Source organism: Lepisosteus oculatus, unplaced genomic scaffold (genome assembly GCF_040954835.1).
Source record: "Lepisosteus oculatus isolate fLepOcu1 unplaced genomic scaffold, fLepOcu1.hap2 HAP2_SCAFFOLD_62, whole genome shotgun sequence".
NCBI lineage: Eukaryota > Metazoa > Chordata > Actinopteri > Semionotiformes > Lepisosteidae > Lepisosteus > Lepisosteus oculatus.
Window position 1 is genome coordinate 740,339 of NW_027168171.1, and position 21,639 is coordinate 761,977.

General features: G+C 47.1%; 10 non-coding genes across 10 annotated transcripts; 7 read left to right on the forward strand and 3 right to left on the reverse strand.

Annotated features, from left to right (window-relative positions):
- Window positions 1–2,438: 2,438 nt before the first annotated feature.
- On the reverse strand, window positions 2,439–2,511 carry trnar-ccu (transfer RNA arginine (anticodon CCU)). Its single transcript has one exon. It is a non-coding gene; the product is annotated as a tRNA-Arg (tRNA).
- Window positions 2,512–3,809: 1,298 nt separating this feature from the next.
- LOC138232052 (U5 spliceosomal RNA) lies at window positions 3,810–3,926 on the forward strand. Its single transcript, XR_011187011.1, has one exon. It is a non-coding gene; the product is annotated as a U5 spliceosomal RNA (small nuclear RNA).
- A 230-nt stretch (window positions 3,927–4,156) lies between these two features.
- LOC138231930 (U4 spliceosomal RNA) lies at window positions 4,157–4,298 on the forward strand. The gene has a single exon (XR_011186887.1). It is a non-coding gene; the product is annotated as a U4 spliceosomal RNA (small nuclear RNA).
- Window positions 4,299–5,627: 1,329 nt separating this feature from the next.
- On the forward strand, window positions 5,628–5,769 carry LOC138231986 (U4 spliceosomal RNA). Its single transcript, XR_011186944.1, has one exon. It is a non-coding gene; the product is annotated as a U4 spliceosomal RNA (small nuclear RNA).
- A 6,324-nt stretch (window positions 5,770–12,093) lies between these two features.
- On the forward strand, window positions 12,094–12,175 carry trnas-aga (transfer RNA serine (anticodon AGA)). The gene has a single exon. It is a non-coding gene; the product is annotated as a tRNA-Ser (tRNA).
- A 214-nt stretch (window positions 12,176–12,389) lies between these two features.
- On the forward strand, window positions 12,390–12,460 carry trnag-gcc (transfer RNA glycine (anticodon GCC)). Its single transcript has one exon. It is a non-coding gene; the product is annotated as a tRNA-Gly (tRNA).
- Window positions 12,461–13,021: 561 nt separating this feature from the next.
- On the forward strand, window positions 13,022–13,095 carry trnai-aau (transfer RNA isoleucine (anticodon AAU)). The gene has a single exon. It is a non-coding gene; the product is annotated as a tRNA-Ile (tRNA).
- A 211-nt stretch (window positions 13,096–13,306) lies between these two features.
- LOC138231846 (5S ribosomal RNA) lies at window positions 13,307–13,425 on the reverse strand. The gene has a single exon (XR_011186817.1). It is a non-coding gene; the product is annotated as a 5S ribosomal RNA (ribosomal RNA).
- Window positions 13,426–19,684: 6,259 nt separating this feature from the next.
- Window positions 19,685–19,766, reverse strand: trnas-cga (transfer RNA serine (anticodon CGA)). Its single transcript has one exon. It is a non-coding gene; the product is annotated as a tRNA-Ser (tRNA).
- Window positions 19,767–21,051: 1,285 nt separating this feature from the next.
- Window positions 21,052–21,125, forward strand: trnan-guu (transfer RNA asparagine (anticodon GUU)). The gene has a single exon. It is a non-coding gene; the product is annotated as a tRNA-Asn (tRNA).
- The last annotated feature ends 514 nt before the right edge of the window (window positions 21,126–21,639 follow it).

Consider the following 21,639-nt stretch of genomic DNA (forward strand, 5'->3'; position numbering starts at 1 on the left):
CATGCAGGACACTTCTCATGATGTTTCCCGAGACGAAACACAGTGCGTTTTTCCAAGCCATCTGACAAAGCCCGCCCACTGAAAACTGCAGCAAATCGTGTAAAGACGTTCAACTTTGTAACTACTGCACACACAGGAAGCAGAATAAATTCCTCTTTTCAAACTGTCAAAGGTTTGCTTTGCGAACACTGCAGGACATCGCACAATCTCTTTTGAACGGGGACAAACGATTTCTTATGGGGCACAGTAAGTACAGACGTTTAAAAAGCTCCACTCATGCCGACGATGCAGCATGAAGAAGCGCAACCTAACGTTTGCATTCCTAGCAAATTCCTTTTATTTTTTGATGAATAAAGACAGTCTTGTTTAACAAACAACACACACAACATTTTACATTGTCAATTCAATTCAAATCAATGTATTTCTATATAGCGCCTTTCACAACAAGGTTGTCCCAAGGCACTTAACAATGCAAGTTGTTAAGAGCCTTGTGTCTAATATGCCCCCTAGGTAACGTGCTGTCTCTTTGAGGCAAATGTTTAAATCCTCTGAGTTAAGTGCTGAAGTTATAGTAGTCCTATCAGTATTGTTGCCTCCGATCAACAGATCCTCATTTTTCTCAGAGTTGAGTAACAAAAAGTTTTCACACATCCAAGTATTTCCTTCCTTAATGCATTTAACTAAACTGATAATAGAAGAGTTGTCGTTTGGTGTAAACAAAATGTTTATTTGAGTGTCATCAGCATATGAATGAAAGTTCATATTATTTTTTCATATTATCCTACCTAGCAGCAGCATGTAGAGAGAGAGAGCAATATTGGTCCCAGCACTGATCTTCTGGTACCCCAAATTGAACTGGTGACATTGATGAAGCAGTACAATTATTAGATATTTGAACATAATGAAAACGATGAGTTAAATGTGAAGTAAACCACTGAAGGACGGTTCCAGATAAGCCAACCTCAAACTCAAGCCTGTGTAACAAAACAGAGAGGTCAACCGTGTCAAAGGCAGCTCTAAGATCTAGAAGCACAAGCACTGTTGCATTCCCCGCATCAGTAGCTAAGAGAATATCATTTACGACTCTTGTTAATGCAGTTTCAGAAACCAGAATGAAATTTCTCAAGTATATTATTTGAATCCAGATACGATTGATGTTGGGCAACAACTATTCTCCCAAGACTTTTAGATTGAAATGGGACCTTTGAGACAGGCCTGTAGTTGTTAAGAACTTGTGGATCCAAATTTGACTTCTTAAGGAGCGGTCTAACAACCGCTACCTTAAATTGATCAGGTACAACGCCTGACGCAAGCGATGCATTCATCATACTAATTATAGGTCCTGCCAGTCCTTCGAGGGAATCTTTGACTAGCTGAGTGGGGATGGGATCTAGCGAACAGGTGGTTGACTTTGTCTTACGTCTGTGTTCATGAGTCCACCATAAGAAGAAATCTGAACAGGAGTGGTGATCATGCGAGGTCACCATGGAGGAAACCACTGCTCTCCCCCCCAAAAAAACCACCACTGCCCCTCTCAAGTTTGTTAAAGACCACATGGATGTTCCACAGCAACTCCTGGAACAATGTTCTGTGGACAGATGTGACAAAAGTTGAACTTGTTGGTAAATGTGCACAGCGTTATGTTTGGAGATAACAAAACACTGCATACCAACTCCAAAACCTCATCCCACCTGGGAAGCATAGCGGAGGCTGTACGGCTTGCAATCATCGAGGGACCGATGAATTCCAAGATGTATCAGGAAATTCTACAGCAGAATGTCAGGGTGTCTGCCTGTGATCTAAAACTCTAAAGACGCTGGGTCATGCAGCATGACAAAAACAAAGGAGTACATCAACAACAGAGTGGCTGAAACAGAAGAAATTCCGTATTTTGGGATGGCCAAGTAAGAGTCCTGACCCCAATCCCATTGAAGTGCTGTGGCGTGATCTGAAGCAGGCCGTTCAGTGCAAGACATCCCAAAAATATACATGAACTGAAACAGTTTTTCATAGAGGAATAGGCCAAAATACCTCCTAACCGCTGCTCAGGTCTGACCAGCCGCTACAGAAAGTGGGGGTTGAGGTTTTTGTCATAAAGGAGGTTCCACTAGCTCCTTAATATAAGGGTTCACGTACTTTTTCCATCAATGACCTTGATTGTTTAAACCATTTGGTCAATAAAGAAACAGCAATGTCAAATGTTGGGCGTGTGTTGTTTGTTAAATCAGACTCTCTTTATTAATTATTATGACTTAGATAAAGATAAGATCACATGTTAGGAGCCATTCATGCAGAAATCCACATCATTCCAAAGGGCTGTTTACAAAAGTTTTTCTCCCAACTGTATGTGAGAGAAAAGCAGAGACGCTCACTGAGTAAGGTGGGGTTGCAGCTTTGCAAATCACAAGGACATTTGTACGCTCAAAATGGGACAGGAGCACCCCAGATGGGACTTGAACCCACAATCCCTGGCTTAGGAGGCCAGTGCCTTATCCATTAGGCCACTGGGGCACACTGGGTTGGGTCGATCACGCTGATGAAGAGCCAGTTTTTTTTTTCCCTTTGCTTTTTCAAAGGGATCCCCAAAATTAGGAAAGTTAGGCAGCAGAAGGTTTACTGTGACCTGAGAAGGACCGGCATCCAATCACGGTGGTACACACACACACGCTCTCACTCATCTGAGCTACACGGCTACCAAGATGATCTCAGGTGCGCCGAGCTGGTACAGAACATATTGAACTGATTGACGGCGAATTGTCTCTCAGACAGGCTTTTCACCTCTGAGCTCCCTGACTGACAGTAATCAGCTAGGTAGTGAAACAGTCAGCTGCTTCTAAGCCTTAAACAGCTGCATCTCGGCGCTTCCACAGAGAGATGATTTGAAAGCCAAACATCGCCCATTGGGAACACCTTACTATCACTAGTTTAAGAGACTCTTAAGGTCTTGCAGAGGTGCCTGTCTAATAGCATGCGCTTTGCAAGCTATAGGTGTTTAGGCTGAGGCAGAATGCCTGTTAACAAAATGTTTTTCTAAAGGGGCCTCGCACTCTTTTCCAAGCAATGGTCACCATCCCCACCGAGTGTCACAATGTAGTCATGTCCTAGGACATCACCTGTTAGTCTCCATTTGTCTGCCACCAACACTTTAGGTTACGGGGTCACAACCGCACCCCGGAGACCAGAGGAGCCGTTGGCGTTCTGGCGGCGCAGATTGGGCTGAAGGTGGGGCGCTTGAATCTCGCTGTTGGAGGCCGTCTGAAACTGACCCAAGCCTTTCCCTTGAATTAAATGTAAATAAGAAATGAACCCCAGATGCACATGGAATCAATCACGTGTTTCCTTTGAGCCGTTTCAGAGACTGCTCCAGAGTTTACCTTGCACAGATGCGCAAAGATTAATGATGGGGGTGCACGCTTCCAGGCGTCTTACTACTGTAGGGAGTGATTGAGACAATTCGTAGCTTGTGCTCATTTCCCTCTATTCCCCGTGTTACAGTGGTAGGATGACGTAAATTCCTGCTTCGACACGTAACGGGATTATAATCAACTGCAGGAGCTGAGGGCTTTAGTTTTGTTTCGTTTTCCATGGCGTTCGTAAGCGCGCAAAACAAAACAAGAAAACAATCCAACTACTCCAGCTACAGGCTGATCAAGGTATCTCCCCTGCCAGGTAAGCCGAGAGCCGCAGGCGATGAGCCCGGAGCTGAACGGGCCCCACTGGCTCGTTTGTAAGGCCAGGTGCATTGCCAACCACGACCGGCAGGGCAGAGGCCTTGAAGGCGGCCTGGGCTCCTGCAGCTGTCCAGCCACGCACTCTGGTTTCTCTTCATCTCGTACAAATCTTTTGCCTTTTACTAAAGATTTCCAAGTAGAGGAGCATGAATGAGTTCCATACAATTTTTGTGCTTCCCTGCCTTCGGGTGGGGCGCAGCTGGGCTGGTCAAAGAGAGAAAACAAAACCGCTCACAATCGCTCTTATTACGGCGACTGTGGCCGTCTGCTCTGCGAGTCCTCGGTCTCCGCCTGTCTGATTGGCGCTCTTTCCTCTGGGAGGCGGGAAGTGTCCGGCCGCAAATATGAAGCGTTACAGCAACGACATGCCATGAGACGATTGATAACGATTTCCATAGGATCCCCGCGGTTGCCTGGCAACCGTCAGCTTTGTGCAGTGGCAGTATCGTAGCCTGTGAGGTTTAGCCGAGGCACGATTATTGCTAGTTGAAAACTTTTCCCAATACCCCGCTTCCGCCGGTTTGCAATACAATCGGCGAAAGCAATTTTTGACAGTCTCGTCAGAGACTGAGCAAGGTGTTTAAAGACAGATTTTGTCATGGTAACATCATGGTAGAAAGAAACAAGCTTGTTACGTCTCAACAGAAACGCTCTTTAGCTCTTTCAGCGTTATGCAGAGAACAGCGTCTGTCGAGATCACTTTTGAGTCAGCGCGAAACGCCGTGTGCTGTCAGTTTGATTTCATATTGCTCGTAGCGGCGCCCGGCTTTTGTCTGTCAAACGTTAGGTTGCGCTTCTTCATGCTGCATCGTCGGCATGAGTGGAGCTTTTTAAATGTCTGTACTTACTGCGCCCCATAAGAAATCGTTTGTCCCCGTTCAAAAGAGATTGTGCGATGTCCTGCAGCGTTCGCAAAGCAAACCTTTGACAGTTTGAAAAGAGGAATTTATTCTACTTCCTGTGCGTGCAGTAGTTACAAAGTTGAACGTCTTTACACGATCTGCTGCAGTTTTCAGTGGGCGGGCTTTGTCAGATGGCATGGAAAAACGCACTGTGTTTCGGCTCGGGAAACATCATGAGCAGTGTCCTGCATGTTTTCTGTGTATAGCTGTCTTTTAACGCATACAGAATTCATTCGAAATCATTGATTTCTCCAATTAACAAGGGTCCCTTTTTGAACCTGCGAGAAGCATTCTTTCAATGTAACAGAGTTACTCCGAGGAAAGGCAGCATGACATTGAGAGTAGCTCAAGCTTTCAGCACCCGTATCGGACTGCGTGTATGCAGACACCGCTCAGAATCCCCTGTAAGATTCTCCCTCAGTTCCGTTGTGCAGTGCTTTACCTCTTTCAAAAGGCTTCACTTTCCTAGTCACATTCCAAGACTCATCGAACCCGGGCTGTTTCCTCCAGCGGTATAGTATTGCAGTGAGACAGCACGATGCCTGCAAGACTATGTCACGCTAAACGCCACAGATTGTGTTTGTCCCTTCGTGTCAGTCGTCCTGCAGCCACGGGAAGTGGGACACAAACATGCTGCAATGCTTTCAGGACGTTAGGATTTGTTTGTGCGACATCCGAGAAGAGTACTTGTGGCTTGAATGTGAACTGTACGTGCCCGCCCCCTTTCCTCTGTAGTGTATGAGTTCCTCCCGGCATGGCCTTCGTTATTGTTCTGTCATCTTGTATTTAAAGGTTGTATTTCTGCTGCTGAAAATAAGCAACGGTTTTCTCACAACGCCCTTTGTTCCCGACGGAGCCCTTGTCTGTCATGAAATTCTTCAAAACCTCAAGCTAGAAGAAGAAGATGACAAATATGAAGCGTTACAGCAACGACATGCTATGAGACGATTGATAACGATTTCCATAGGATCCCCGCGGTTGCCTAGCAACCGTCAGCTTTGCGCATTGGCAGTATCGTAGCCTGTGAGGTTTAGCCGAGGCGCGATTATTGCTAGTTGAAAACTTTTCCCAATACCCCGCTTCCGCCGGTTTGCAATACAATCGGCGAAAGCAATTTTTGACAGTCTCGTCAGAGCGTGACATAGTCTTGCAGGCATCGTGCTGTCTAACTGCAATACTATACCGCTGGAGGAAACAGCCCGGTTTCAATGAGCCTTGGAATGTGACTAGGAAAGTGAAGCCTTTTGAAACAGGTAATGTCGACGCTTTTTTAACAGAGCACCAAAAAAACGTCTTTTTTGAAGGAGTGGGCAGTGAGCATTGTTGGTTCAGTGGTAGAATTCTCGCTTCCCATGCGGGAAGCTCTGGTTCGATTCCCAGCCAAAGCAGTGGCTTTTGCAGCGAGTGGCTCCATCACTTGCATCCCCTTGCAACTCGCAACTGAAAACCCACTGAAGCAAAACAGGTGTTAGCCAGGTCAGTACCCGGATGAGGGTGAGCTACAGGGAAAAACAAAGTTTCCAGCTGGAAGCGGTGTTAATGGTGCCGGTGGGGGGGCGCTCACCCTGAGGTCTGTGCGGGTCCCAATCCCCCAGCATAGTGACGGAGACGCTGTGTTATAAAAGGGCGCTGTCTCTTGGATGAGATGTAAAACCGAGGTCACAGCGCTCTGTGGTCATTCAAAATGACCACCAAAACCTTTGACAAAAGCTCTTGGTAATTGATGGTCTTCAATAATGCTTCTCCTTTAGGTACATTTTAAATCAGCTGAAAAATGCTGTGAAATGGGGGGTCACTTCACGCCAGTGTAGGATTTGGGTTACAAGAACCATGAAACTGCACGAGAAAGCCCGTACACTGAATTACATGGCTTTCTATTCAAAGGAGGGCAAAAGAAATTCCCTGAGTTTGATTTTTTGCAGCACAGAGAGGATTGCTGTCGTGAGGCTGGTTAGCTCAGTTCGTTAGAGCGTGGTGCTAATGACGCCAAGGTCGTGGGTTCGAGCCCCGTACGGGCCAGGTCCTTTTCTCCTCTTTTACAAAAGCTGTTAGGTTCCTTTCCGTGGTGATATGGGTTGTCATGCAACGCTGCCACATAGTGCCGACAGACGATTAAATGACAAAAATGAAGAGAGTTAAAGCAGCTGGAAAGGTTTTCTTACAACTTTTGAGCTGACACAGTTTTGGAAAATGTTTTCTTCACGCTGCACTGTACCACATAGGCAGCCAAGAGTCTCCAAAACAAAACAGAATTGACAGTCATATAATGTCCATTAACCCCGGTTTTAAACACAGCATCATGTCTGCCATCATAAGAATATGAATCCAATATTTTAGAATATAGTCAGAATGTCTTCTAACCTTACCTGTGGTGTCTTTAATCCCTATTGCTCAATGCATGGTGTAAGTACTGCATACATGTGTCTTTAGAATGAGGAATGGGCCCCTAAGACATTTACCTGTTTCACAAATGATCGGATTTTACTAGAGATTCTGTTTGGGATTCAGATGTGCATTCGGACAGCAATTCCTTTCAAGAAATGATACGTTCTGGATGAGGTCAAAGGTGCTGGAACACTGTATTTAGGATGTGTTTGCAGTGATTGTGTCTCCTGCTTCAACGCAGTGATATATAGATGTGCTCCTGTAATTTATTGGTACATGCCCAGGGCAGTAAGTAGTCTGAGGATTTATTTCCAGAAGGCATAGAGCAGTGAAACAGTGAAGTAGTGCAGCACACTGGATCATTATATTATTAGAATCTATTCTACCTAAATTATTACATTATACACAACTTGAGCTCTCAGCACCGTACTGAGCCCAGGTGTTTTTCTAAAGCTGTCAGGTGCAGTTCATTTACATGAAGGAAATCTCTTACTGGGTACGATTACAATGCAGTAAGTAGCACAGGCTACTTAGGGAGTAGGCTGATGTGTTTAAAAACAACCAGCGCCAGGCAGGAGTCAAACCTCCAAACTCCTAATCCATAGTCAGACACATTATCCATTGCACCACTGGCCCTGGTGTGACACTGCAGGACTGTAACCCAGTGAGCTTAGCACTGCAACTAGTAAAATATTACCCCCGGTCCATTCTTTTCCAAAAGTGAGAAACACCTGTTTTCTACATTTTGTCTGTTTTAAAACCATATCTCTTTAAACCAAACCAAGAGTTTGTCTTTTGCACTGATATTCTGATTCATTTCGATTTCAAAGAAAAAAAAAACATTACCTTCCAAAGCATCATAAAATTGTCCCTTCCTCCAGACTCTACTTCTCTCTTGTAGTAGTACAGCAGACCTTTCCAGGTGAGCAGATCACAGAGTCCGAAATGAGCTTCCTCCATCAAGCAAAGTACCTGAACATGACTCTGTCATCATAAAAGCGCCCCTGTAATAAAGAAATTAAATCCGAAATCAAGAGGGCAGTTGCCTACTGAAGTTCAAGAAGTCATAAATTTTAACCTAGCAACACATTAAAGGCTGCATCTATACAAGTACGATTCTAGAAATGCTCACCAGATTACATTTTAAGAAAGAACTGCGCCTCCGGTTCCGCCGAGATCTTAACTCGGATGGCAGGATTTAGAGTCTGGAGTGTGGAATGATGGCGCATGGAGGGTCCACATACTGTGGATCCCTCAGTGATCTTCCGCGTGTTCAAACCGCCAGCGTGTGACTCCCCTGTCCCCCTGACCTCATTGCTCTGCTCTCGCCTCTCTGCAGCTGAGCCCGACTCATGGTAAAGTGGAAAAAAATATGCCCTCAACGTGAGATTTACTCTGGAGTGAGGATAGTTGTTACCTTCTTATCGTTGAAACGGATGTATGTGATGTGGCGACTAGGTTCTTCTCCATTAGCAGGCTTAAGGTTAAAGAAAAAAACATTGCTGACTTCTTTTTTTTTTGCCAGCCGTGAGCGCTGATTAGCGAGGTTTGTATTTCATGTTTTGCAAGTTGCATCCATTTTAAGAAAAACAAGTCGTTCAAGACAGGAAATGAATACTTGCATTTAATTAAGTCTAGACGTATGCGGTTGTCCATAATGACCAGTTCTGTTCGAGAACACAGAACAAAAAAAGGCACCGCTGGGATTCGGACCCAGGATTTTCTGTTTACTAGACAGGCGCTTTAACCAACTAAGCCACGGCACTCCAGGAGTGCTGTCCTTTTGCAGCCACTTGGACACACCACTCAGACACATCTGCATTCGGTGTGTGCTCCGCCTGCTCGCTGAGCAAGTTGCCACCTTTACATACAATAGCAACATCGACACCAAGAGAAAGGATGACAAATGGCTTTTATCTGGAACTTTTCATGTCCAAGGAGCTCAATGTGCTTTCTGTGTACAACAGGGCCACTGAACTCCACACTGGCCACTGAACCACAGCAGTGGCTTGCTGGCTTGACATCTCCCAAGGAAAATGTTGAAATCGCATGTGGAACAGGAAAATGACCCTCGAGTATGAGGGAAAAAAAAGAAAAAGATCAACTGGAGTGCGCCAACCCATGTCAGGACAGCCCAGTTTCGTTGACGAGTTGGCCGAGTGGTTAAGGCGATGGACTGCTAATCCGTTGTGCTCTACACACATGGGGTTGAATCCCATCCTTGTCGCTCTCCATGTCTGACACGTGTGCCTGTGCGCCTTTGGCCCTCCTGTTGTTTGCTCCGGTACTAGAGCCGTACATTTTCTAGCGGTGGCTGAACATGGTATAGTAGGCTAATGTCAGTATCGAGCAGTGACAGTAACAGTATTTACGTGCCGCTGCTCCCAAGTGGCTCTGGTTTGAGACTGTGTTTTCACTTACTTGCAACGCAAACGGAGAAAGCGATTTTTGACAGTCTCTCGAGAGACTGCGCTAGGTGTTTAGGGATAGACTTTGTCAGTTCCCCCTGGGATGATGGCCTCTCAATTAGTTTGTGATTCCTCTAGACGTTTATACACTAGAAGCCTGCTTCATGGCTTAAATCCAAGCTAAGGAAACGAGTTAGAGGTCTGATGCAGAACTGCGAATTCAATGAACGGGAACACTACAGTACATTGCACTGTGTGTGTTAGGAAAGCTGCCCCCTTCTGTCCCTTGTCGACCGAACAGAGGACTGTAAAGGATACCGCCAAGAAACTTTAGGATGCTGGTTGGAATCCAGCTCCAAAGAAGCCCCTTTGGGTGTTATGTCATCAAAAAGTAAGAACAGCGAATCTCCCTTTAATCAAAAGCGCAACAGAACTGTTTTCCGTGGAGGAGGTTTCAGACCCGTATACCTGTTTTATTCGTAGGGCAGGACGCATTCCGAAACGCGAATCTCATGTTTTAGAAATGCTTTGGGCGGCGTGAAGTGAAAATAAGAAATGGGCTCCAGATGCACATGGAAGCAATCAAGTGTTTCATCCGAGCTGTTTCAAAGACTGCTCAAGAGCTTTCCTTTCACAGAGGCGCAACGATTAATGATGGGGGTGCACCCTTCAATGCGCCTTATGACTCTAGGGCGTGATTGAGACGTACGTAGCGTGTGCTCATTTCCCTCTATTCCCCGTGTTGCAGTGGTAGGATGACGTAAATTCCTGCTTCGACACGTAATGGCATTATAATCAAGTGTAGGAGCTGAGGGCTTTAGTTTTGTTTCGTTTTCCATGGCGTTCGTAAGCGCGCAAATCAAAGGCAATTCCTGCGTCTAACAGGAATGTAAATGCTTTGGAAAGTGCAGTGTGGTGCAGCTTGTAAAATCCTTGTCCACATTTGTGGTTTGTTGATGTTTTTTCTGTCTGCCAAAGTTGCATTTTGACATCCGGACGGGGAGACTTTATCATTTGAACGTGAAGCCAGCCTTAAACCCTCTGAGGCGTGTCTGTCTGCCGGCATGTATCTTGCGAAAGGTATTTTGTTTTTAACGGAGAGCGACTTTAAAAAAGTTTCCGCAGCCACCTCGCACTCCGTGTTAGATTATAGGAGGAATGCGGTGGCGGTGAGCTCGCTGTAGTCGTGGCCGAGTAGTTAAGGCGATGGACTTGAAATCCTATGGGGACTCCCCGCTCAGGTTCGAATCCTGCCGACTACGGCGTCTGCCACACGTCGCCTTGTGCCTGTGCGGCAAAGGCGAAGTGCTGCTTCTCCTTTCCTGGTACTATAAAAATGCTACATCGCTTGGTCCTGCTTCCATGGAAAGCAGTTCTTCAGGTAATTCTACTCTCTTACCAAAGCTGTTAGGTGCCTTTCCGTGATTAGATGGGTTGTCATGCAACGCTGCCACATAGTGCCGACAGACAAGAGTGTTGCGGGAGAAGAGAAAAGTGTTTGAAGTTTTAAGAGTGTCTTAGGTGGAGCCAAAATCAAGTGTCACAAATGCAAGTGGTTGGATTTCCAATGTTTAATATAGTAAAAATAAGCGGAAGTTATCTGCCGGTCCGGCACAGTCTGCCATGCTTTTGTCATATACTGTAAAGTGGTGTCGAACTGGGTGTCGAACTGGAGCCTCACCATTTGCATATGTGAGGCTCCAGTTATACATCGAGTGTCACATTAAATGACAATAATGAAGAGAGTTAAAGCAGCTGGAGAGGTTTTCTTACAACTTTTGAGCTGACACAGTTTTGGAAAATGTTTCCTTCACGCTGGCTGCACTGAACAACACAGGCAGCCAAGAGTCTCCAAAACAAAACAGAATGGACAGATAGGAGAATATTCCCACTCGTCCTGAAGTTCCCAAAATCCAGCACTGAGCGTAAACAAAGTGTCTAAGTAGCGTGGGAATGCTAACCCTAACCCTAGCTGGAGTTTGAGCAATCCAGCACTGAGCGTAAAAAGATGAGTCAAAGTAACGTCTAATCGGATTAGTTTCCTTAGAGCTGGTTCAGAGTTTGCTCAAGAGTTTACCTTTCACAGATGCGCAAAGAAGAATGTTGGGGGTGCACGCTTCAAGGCGCCTTACAGCTGTAGGGAGTGATTCGAGACGATTCGTGGCGTGTGCTCGTTCCCATATACCGTACGCCCCGGGCTGCAGTGCTAGGATGACATACAATACCGCTTGGGCACGTAACGGCCTTATATGCAAGTGTGGGACGTGAGGGTTTTCGTTTGTTCGTTTTGTTTTGCTCTGCTTTGCTTTGTTTTGCTTTCCATCGCTCATGGTAAGAGCGTAAATAAAAAGGCGATTCCTGTGTCTACCACTAATGTAAGAGCTATTTCAAGTGCGACGTGGTGCGGCTTTTCAAATGCTTGTGGGCATTTCTCTGTTGTTGATTCTTTTTTTGTGTGTAACAAAGTGGCATTTTCATGTCCGGACGGGGAGACTTTATCATTCCGACATGAAGCCACCCTTAAGTCCTCTGAGGCGTGTCTGTCTGCAAGGCTTGTATTTTGGAAATGTTTTTTTGAAACGGAGAACGACTTTGAAATAGGCTTCCGCCGGCGCCTCGCGATCCAGGTAAGATTGTAGCAAGAACGCAGCGGCGGTGGGGTTTGCTGTAGTCGTGGCCGAGTGGTTAAGGCGATGGACTAGAAATCCATTGGGGTCTCCCCGCGCAGGTTCGAATCCTGCCGACTACGTTGTCCGCCTCCAGTCGGTGCGCTTTGGCGCAAGCAAAGAAGCGCGCCTCTTTGCTGTTCCTGGTGGTTTTAAAACGCACAATCGCTTGTACCCGCTGCCTTGGAAATAAGTTCTTCAGCGTCCGTGAATGGCATTTTGCAGCTGGAAGCAGATGTCGACGCGTTTTGCACAGAGCACCAAAAAAGCGTCTTTTTTTGAAGGCCCAGGCACTGAGCATTGGTGGTTCAGTGGTAGAATTCTCGCCTGCCACGCGGGAGGCTCGGGTTCGATTCCCGGCCAATGCAGTGGCTTTTGCAGCGAGCGGCTCCATCACTTGCATCCCAACTTTTGCAACTCGCAACTGAAAACCCACTGAAGCTAAGCAGGTGTGAGCCAGGTCAGTACCCGGATGAGGGTGAGCTACAGGGAAAAACAAAGCTTCCAGCTGGAAGCGGTGTTAATGGTGCCGGCGGGGGGGCGCTCACCCTGAGGTCTGTGCGGGTCCCAATGCCCCAGTATAGTGACGGAGATGCTGTGTTGTAAAAGGGCGCTGTCTTTTGGATGAGATGTAAAACCGAGGTCACAGCGCTCTGTGGTCATTCAAAATGACCACCAAAACCTTTGACAAAAGCTCTTGGTAATTGATGGTCTTCAATAATGCTTCTCCTTTAGGTACATTTTAAATCAGCTGACAAATGCTGTGAAATGGGGGGGCACTTCAGGCCAATGCAGGATTTGGGTTACAAGAACCATGAAACTGCATGAGAAAGCCCGTACACTGAATTACACGGCTTTCTATTCAAAGGAGGGCAAAAGAAATTCCCTGAGTTTGATTATTTGCAGCACAGAGAGGAGCATTGTCGTGAGGCCGGTTAGCTCAGTTGGTTAGAGCGTGGTGCTAATAACGCCAAGGTCACGGGTTCGAGCCCCGTACGGGCCAGAAGATTATCGACTCATCTTCATTTGCAGATTTAGAGGCAGCTTTGATATTCGTTTTACAGACGGGTTTTTTTTTTTGAATATGGGTCACACACATGCCACAGCAACAAAACATCTCTAGAGATGAGGCTATAGATCACCTTTCCATCCTGCAGGTTTTCCTCCCAAAGCCTACGGCACCAACGGCGACCCCTGCTGGCCGGGAGAGCAAAAGCTTACAGCACCTGGTATTCCCAGGCAGACTCCCATCCAAGTACTAACCAGGCCCGACCCTGCTTAGCTTCTGAGATCAGACAAGATCAGGCTTGTTCAGGGTGGTGTGGCCGTAAGCGAAAGCCCCGGCGCCTGACTCGCTACTTGAAGCTGTGTGTGGCGGGGGCTCCGTGCCCCCCGAGCGGGACTGAAGGATCGTTCGTGTGCAACTCTTTGGAAAGGAGCTGCTTTCCAAATCGCATTGCGTGCCTGGATGTTGGCGAATGCGCTCCCTTGTGTTGGCTCGTCCCGCACAGGAGGAGGACAAACAATCTGCACGGAGGAGCACCAGGCAAGTCTTCACCAGACAAAAACCTCCAGTGCACAGCACTCTGGAAACATTTCGGGGCTTTCGCGTGTTTTTTTCAGCACGTAAAGCGCACCGGTCCAACACGTCGGCCGGGCGCGCGGCGCCTCCGCCCTCTTGTGGCCTTGCGGCGTCAGAGCAAGAGGCTCCTTCTCGCTGCCCTTCCGCTGTGTTGCAGGGCCCCGAGAGGGAACCCGGAGCGCGCACTTTGTGGGGGGCGGGGGACCGCGTTCGCGCTCTTCCCCCGGTCTCTTGCGCGAGTACTAAATCTCACGGACAGGGGGGCCTCGTCATTGATTGTTACAGGTGAGACGGGGATTAGGAGGAGACCCCGACTGATGGGTAAAGGGGAGCACTAACACCAGAGGGACACCCCCGGCGTCTCTTTTTGAGAGACGCCCTGGGGTTTCCTAATGGCCAAGGAGGGTCGGGACCTCGGTTTGACGCCTCCCCCGAAGGACGGCGCCTGTTTGTGCAGCAGAGTGTCGCCATCAGGAGGCTGGGGCGTAAGAGAGCCACACAGCCCGCAGGGTGAACGCTCCCTACTGGTCCCAGTCACACCTCTTGCAGGAGCAGCAGCAACCGGAGCTTTTCCGGGGTGGAATCTCCCATCCGGGTGCCGGCCAGGCTCACACCTGCTGGGCTGCCCCGGGGGTGAGCCCAGTCGAGAGTCGCAGGGCCAGATCTAGTCACCGGGGAGAAACGATACAAGTGAAGGATTGCTCGGCTCTCGGCACTTGAAAAGACCGACAAATGTCTCGTTCCCGCCGGAGCTGAATGTACCCGCATGTGTGGTGTCGTCTTCTTCCCCCGCCCCGCTGTGTTTGCTGTATTGTCTCTGAAGCCGGCCCCCCCGAGACGAGACGGGCTGTTCCTGTGCCCCAATTAACACTTTACAGGTGCCATTCCCCGGCATTGTGGCCATTGTCGGTGCTCACACGCGATAAGATAAGGCGGAGGAGAGCGGGGCATGCCCAGCATCAGACATTCAAGGAGGGGGCAGTGCGAGGTGAGGTGAGGTGCGACACGCCGGAGCCCCGACGCAGCTAATGCGGAGCACTTGTTGGACTGGCATCGAAAGGACGTGTGCGCACGGAGCGAGCCTTCCCTGCGGCTCGCTCCGTACCCTAAAGGTACCAAAAGTCCACTAGTATAAGCATTAAGTCACTGTCACTGTCACCCCTGTTACAATGTGATTGCTACATATCTTCATTTCTTTGGTTTTTATCCAGTGTGTTGAAGTATTTCACAACACTACCTGTAGCCCGTCTGGAAATAAATCCTCATTCTGATTATTGACCTGGGCATGTACCAATAAATCACTGAGCATATATATATATCACTGTGTTGAAGCTAGAGACCTTTATGTAATATTATGATGCTAAAATGTCATTTTCACATATATTAATGTAATAAATGATTGCTTATGCTTTATAAACAAATCTAATTAAAATAAAAGCTTACGTTTTGTATTTATCTTGTACCATAGAACATGATTTTCTTTGTATTTCAAGCCCATAAAGTGTCCAAATGACGCACTACATGATATAAGGAAGATTATCACATGCATATCGGTATTATCTTTCTTATGAAAATGCATTCCTTTCATTACCTTTTACTTTTTAAAATGAACTCAAATTGTGTATAATGTAATAATTTAAGTAGAATAGATTCTAATAATATAATGATCCAGTGTGTTGCACTACTTCACTGCTTCACTGCTCTATGCCGTCTGGAAATAAATCCTCAGACTGCTTACTGCCCTGGGCTTGTACCAATAAATTACAGGAGCACATCTATATATCACTGCGTTGAAGCAGGAGACACACAATCACTGCAAACACATCCTAAATACAGTGTTCCAGCACCTTTGACCTCATCCAGAACGTATCATTTCTTGAAAGGGATTGCTGTCCGAATGCACATCTGAATCCCAAACAGAATCTCTAGTAAAATACGATCATTTGTGAAACAGGTAAATGACCGTCTCAGGGGCCCATTCCTCATTCTCAAGACACATGTATGCAGTACGTACACCATGCATTGAGCAATAGGGATTAAAGACACCACAGGTAAGGTTAGAAGTCATTCTGACTATATTCTAAAATATTGGACTCATATTCTTATGATGGCAGTCACTTATGATAGTGACAGAGACGCTGTGTTGCAAAAGGGCGCTGTCTTTAGGATGAAATGTAAAACAGAGGTCACAGCGAGCTGAAAAACACGTTTTGAAAAGTGTGCTTTTCCTGCCCCAGAAGTTAAATGGGGGTGACCAAAGTTGCCCAAACGTGTTTATTTCTGCTGAAAAACCCGTTTTGACAACTTCTGCACAGTGGGGTTAAGGGCTGACTCAGTGGGCTCTAATGAGCCAGGCAGTTACATTGGGATTCCAAGGTTTGAAAAAACACGTTTATTTCGAGCTGAAAAACAAGTTTTGAATAGTGTGCTTTTCCTGCCCCAGAAGTTAATTGGGGGTGACCAAAGTTGCCCAAACATGTTTATTTCTCAGTCACTATGCTGGGGCATTGGGACCCGCACAGACCTCAGGGTGAATGCCCCCCCGCCGGCACCATTAACACCGCTTCCAGCTGGAAGCTTTGTTTTTCCCTGTAGCTCACCCTTATCCGGGTACTGACCTGGCTCACACCTGCTTAGCTTCAGTGGGTTTTCAGTTGCGAGTTGCAAGGGGATGCAAGTGATGGAGCCGCTCGCTGCAAAAGCCGCTGCATTGGCCGGGAATCGAACCCGAGCCTCCCGTGTGGCAGGCGAGAATTCTACCACTGAACCACCAATGCTCAGTGCCTGGGCCTTCAAAAAAGACGCTTTTTTGGTGCTCAGTGCAAAACGCGTCGACATCTGCTTCCAGCTGTAAAATGCCATTCGCGGACACTGAAGAACTTATTTCCAAGGCAGCGGGTACAAGCGATTGGGCGTTTTAAAACCACCAGGAACAGCAAAGAGGCGCGCTTCTTTGCTTGTGCCGAAACACACCGACTGAAGGCGGACAACGTAGTCGGCAGGATTGGAACCTGCGCAGGGAGACCCCAATGGATTTCTAGTCCATCGCCTTAACCACTCGGCCACGACTACAGCAAGCCCAACCGCCGCTGCGTTCTTGCTACAATCTTACCTGGATCGCGAGGCGCCGGCGGAAGCCTATTTCAAAGTCGTTCTCCGTTTCAAAAAAACATTTCCAAAATACAAGCCTTGCAGACAGACACGCCTCAGAGGACTTAAGGGTGGCTTCATGTCGGAATGATAAAGTCTCCCCGTCCGGACATGAAAATGCCACTTTGTTACACACAAAAAAAGAATCAACAACAGAGAAATGCCCACAAGCATTTGAAAAGCCGCACCACGTCGCACTTGAAATAGCTCTTACATTAGTGGTAGACGCAGGAATCGCCTTTTTATTTACGCTCTTACCAACGCGATGGAAAGCAAAACAAAGCAAAGCAGAGCAAAACAAAACGAACAAACGAAAACCCTCACGTCCCGCACTTGCATATAACGCCGTTACGAGCCCAAGCGGTATTGTACGTCATCCTAGCACTGCACCCCGGGGCGTACGGTATATGGGAACGAGCACACGCCACGAATCGTCTCGAATCACTCCCTACAGCTGTAAGGCACCTTGAAGCGTGCACCCCCAACATTCTTCTTTGCGCATCTGTGAAAGGTAAACTCTTGAGCAAACTCAGAACCAGCTCTAAGGAAACTAATCCGATTAGACGTTACTTTGACTCATCTTTTTAAGCTCAGTGCTGGATTGCTCAAACTCCAGCTAGGGTTAGGGTTAGCATTCCCACGCTACTTAGACACTTTGTTTACGCTCAGTGCTGGATTTTGGGAAATTCAGGACGAGTGGGAATTTTCTCCTATCTGTCAATTCTGTATTGTTTTGGAGACTCTTGGCTGCCTATGTTGTACAGTGCAGCGTTAAGGAAACATTTTCCAAAACTGTCAGCTCAAAAGTTGTAAGAAAACCTCTCCAGCTGCTTTAACTCTTCATTTTCGTCATTTAATGTGACACTCGATGTATAACTGGAGCCTCACATATGCAAATGGTGAGGCTCCAGTTCGACACCCAGTTCGACACCACTTTACAGTATATGACAAAAGCATGGCAGACTGTGCCGGACCGGCAGATAACTTCCGCTTATTTTTACCATATTAAACATTGGAAATCCTCCCACTTGCATTTGTGACACTTGATTTTGGCTCCACCTAAGACACTCTTAAATCTTCAAACACTTTTCTCTTCTCCTGCAACACTCTTGTCTGTCGGCACTATGTGGCAGCGTTGCATGACAACCCCTCTCACCAAGGAAAGGAACCTAACAGCTTCGGTAAGAGAGGAGAAAAGGACCTGGTCCGTACGAGGCTCAAACCCATGACCTTGGCGTTATTAGCACCAGGCTCTAACCAACTGAGCTAACCAGCCTTATAACAGTGCTCCTCTCTGTGCTGTAAGAAATCGAACTCAGGGAATTTCTTTTGTCCTCCTTTGAATAGAAAGCCGTGTAATTCAGTGTACGGGCTTTCTCGCGCAGTTTCATGGTTCTTGTAACCCAAATCCTACACTGGCCTGAAGTGCCCCCCATTTCACAGCATTTTTCAGCTGATTTAAAATGTACCTAAAGGAGAAGCATTATTGAAGACCATCAATTACCAAGAGCTTTTGTCAAAGGTTTTGGTGGTCATTTTGAATGACCACAGAGCGCTGTGACCTCGGTTTTACATCTCATCCAAAAGACAGCGCCCTTTTACAACACAGCATCTCCGTCACTATACTGGGGCATTGGGACCCACACAGACCTCAGGGTGAGCGCCCCCCCGCCGGCACCATTAACACCGCTTCCAGCTGGAAGCTTTGTTTTTCCCTGTAGCTCACCCTCATCCGGGTACTGACCTGGCTCACACCTGCTTAGCTTCAGTGGGTTTTCAGTTGCGAGTTGCAAGGGGATGCAAGTGATGGAGACGCTCGCTGCAAAAGCCACTGCATTGGCCGGGAATCGAACCCAACCCTCCCGCGTGGCAGGCGAGAATTCTACCACTGAACCACCAATGCTCAGTGCCTGGGCCTTCAAAAAAGACGCTTTTTTGGTGCTCTGTGCAAAACGCGTCGACATCTGCTTCCAGCTGCAAAATGCCATTCGCGGACGCTGAAGAACTTATTTCCAAGGCAGCGGGTACAAGCGATTGGGCGTTTTAAAACCACCAGGAACACCAAACAGGCGCGCTTCTTTGCTTGCGCCGAAACACAACGACAGGAGGTAGACAACGTAGTCGGCAGGATTCGAACCTCTTTCTGTCTATTATATACTAAATATTCTCGTCTGTCTCTTGTTTGTATAGAACTGAATGTCCCTGACAATGTACTGTTAGTTTTAATTGAAGAACGGCATTTGTGTTCAAATATATCAGACAAGTTTACGTAACTGCTCATGCAACACTCAGTTGTAATTAGTCAAGAAATAAAGTCGAACAACAGCTCCGGGTTTGATTCTGAACGTATCAGATTGCAGCACCTTTTACTTCAATTGACAAATGATAGAGATTCGAAGAGAGATCCTTCAGACCAGCAAGCAAACCCACGGCTATTTCGGTTTTATATCTAGGCAACGTTGGTGTCTGCAATAGCATACATGAAAGCGTGATGCAATTTCTGTGGCTACATTTGTTGCACGTCATGCACAGTAAGAGTGTTTCTAACACCAAATAAAAAGTCAACAATTAGCGATCACGCCTTCTCCTCAGTTAACCCACTGAAACCCTTGCTGTTAACAGTTCTTTAATGCGTGCTTTACGAGCACCTACATATTGTGTCGGTTCTTTCAGTTTTATTCTTTAGGTTTTCAAAGGCATAAGTAGAACACCAGAGGTGCGAACGCAAGATGTGTGGTTATCTGAAGAACTCATTTCCATGGCAGCGGGGCCAAGCAATTCAGCGTTTTTATAGTACCAGGAAAGGAGAAGCAGCACTTCGCCTTTGCCGCACAGGCACAAGGAGACGTGCGGCAGATGCCGTAGTCGGCAGCATTCGAACCTGCGCGGGGAGTCCCCAATGGATTTCGAGTCCATCGCCTTAACCACTCGGCCACGACTACAGCTAGTTCGCCATCGCCGCATTCCTCCTTTAATCTAACACGGAGTGCGACGTGGCTGCGGAAACCTTTTCAAAGTCGCTCTCCGTTAAAAAAAATAAATACCTTTGACAAAATACGTGCCGGCAGACAGACACGCCTCAGAGGGTTTAAGGCTGGCTTCACGTTCAAATGATAAAGTCTCCCCGTCCGGATGTCAAAATGCAGCTGAAAAGTATTGCATGTTCATGTGTATTGCATGTGAAAGTATTGCATAATTGTGTCTGAAAATGAGCAATGGGCACCTGAGAGACTCATTTGCCTGTTTCACAAATGATCATATTTGACTAGAGATTCTGTTTGGGATTCAGTTGTGCATTCTGACAGCAATCCCTTTCAAAAAATGATACATTCTGGATGAGGTCAAAGGTGCAGGAACACTGTATTTAGGATGTGTTTGCACTTATTCTGTGTCTCTAGCTTCAACACAGTGATATATATATATATGCTCAGTGATTTTTTGGTACATGCCCAGGGCAATAATCATTATGAGGATTTATTTCCAGATGTGCTAGGGGTAGTGTTGTGAAATACTTCAACACACTGGATTGCAGGTTTAGACCCCCTGCACTCTTACTCCTTAAAAACCTGAAGCGTATGGCGTCTCGCCGACGTCGAAAACCCCCCTCAGGCTGTACTCGTACTCGGCTAACTGCTGTGGAACCCTGCGTGAGCAGCCGCTGCGCCACGGTGACGGCTGGCGACCCACGGATGCCCCACTATCGGCCGGCTCCAGCCCCGGCTGGTCCTCTAGAGCCTCCCCACACGGCTCCTCCTCCCGGGTCGGTAGGGGGCCAGGCGGTCTCGGTGCAGGACCACCACTCTCCCCCGTGTTTGCAACCGGACATGGTAGCAGACCTCGCCCACCACCCAGAGTACCTCAGCGGGCCCCTCCCACGACGGCGCCAGCTTAGGGCTGAGGCATTTGCGGCGGCACGGGTTGTACACCCAAACCGAGTCCCCGGGCTGGAAGGCAGGCCCCCTGCAGCGCAGGTCGTAGTGCCGCTACGGTTCAGTTTAATGCAAGTTTAATTCTTGCATTAAACTGAACCGTAGTGCCGGTTCAGTTTAATGCAAGAATTCATTTCCTTTCTGGAATAACTTGTTTTTGAAGAAATCCATACAGCTTGTGAAAGATGAAATCCATTTCTTGGTTGTCAGTGGAAAAAGATTGCCGGCTGCAAGAAGCGCAAGTGATTGTTTTCTTTGACCATAAACCTGCAAATGTAGGGAGCACAAGCGGCCGTCAGTCTCTGTGGCGCAATCGGTTAGTGCGTTCAGCTGTTAACCGAAAGGTTGGTGGTTCAAGCCCACCCAGGGACGCATGTCTCCGTTTTTCCAATGTAAACATCATCACCGCTAAAGAAGATGGCGCAGAAGGCTCCACAGTCGAAACGTTGTGCTTCTTTTCTTCTCTTTTCAGCATGGAGTAAACCTTTGCTTGATCCTTTGCAGCCTACGCATGCTGACACAGCTACCTTTCTCTTAACGCGCCTCAATCATTATTCACCAAAACCATCAGCAGAATGTGTCGCCTTTGTGGTGATGTCACTCCTCTGCTTCACAAATATCCTTAGTGACGGACCATTTCTTTCTGCCATTTTTCCGGAGCGGTTATTGATTGCTCCATCATTTCCCTCATACTTTCCATCCCTAGATTGAAAAAAAAAAAACAGAAACAGGCTGACAGGACGACAATCAAATTGCAAAAACTCATCAAAGCACTCGATAGAGTATTTGAATCCACAAGTAGCTACGAGCAACTTTGTCCTGGCTTGCATAAAAGTCGGAAAATGTCAAAAAGAAAAAGACGGTGGCTTTTTCATATCTGTTCTTT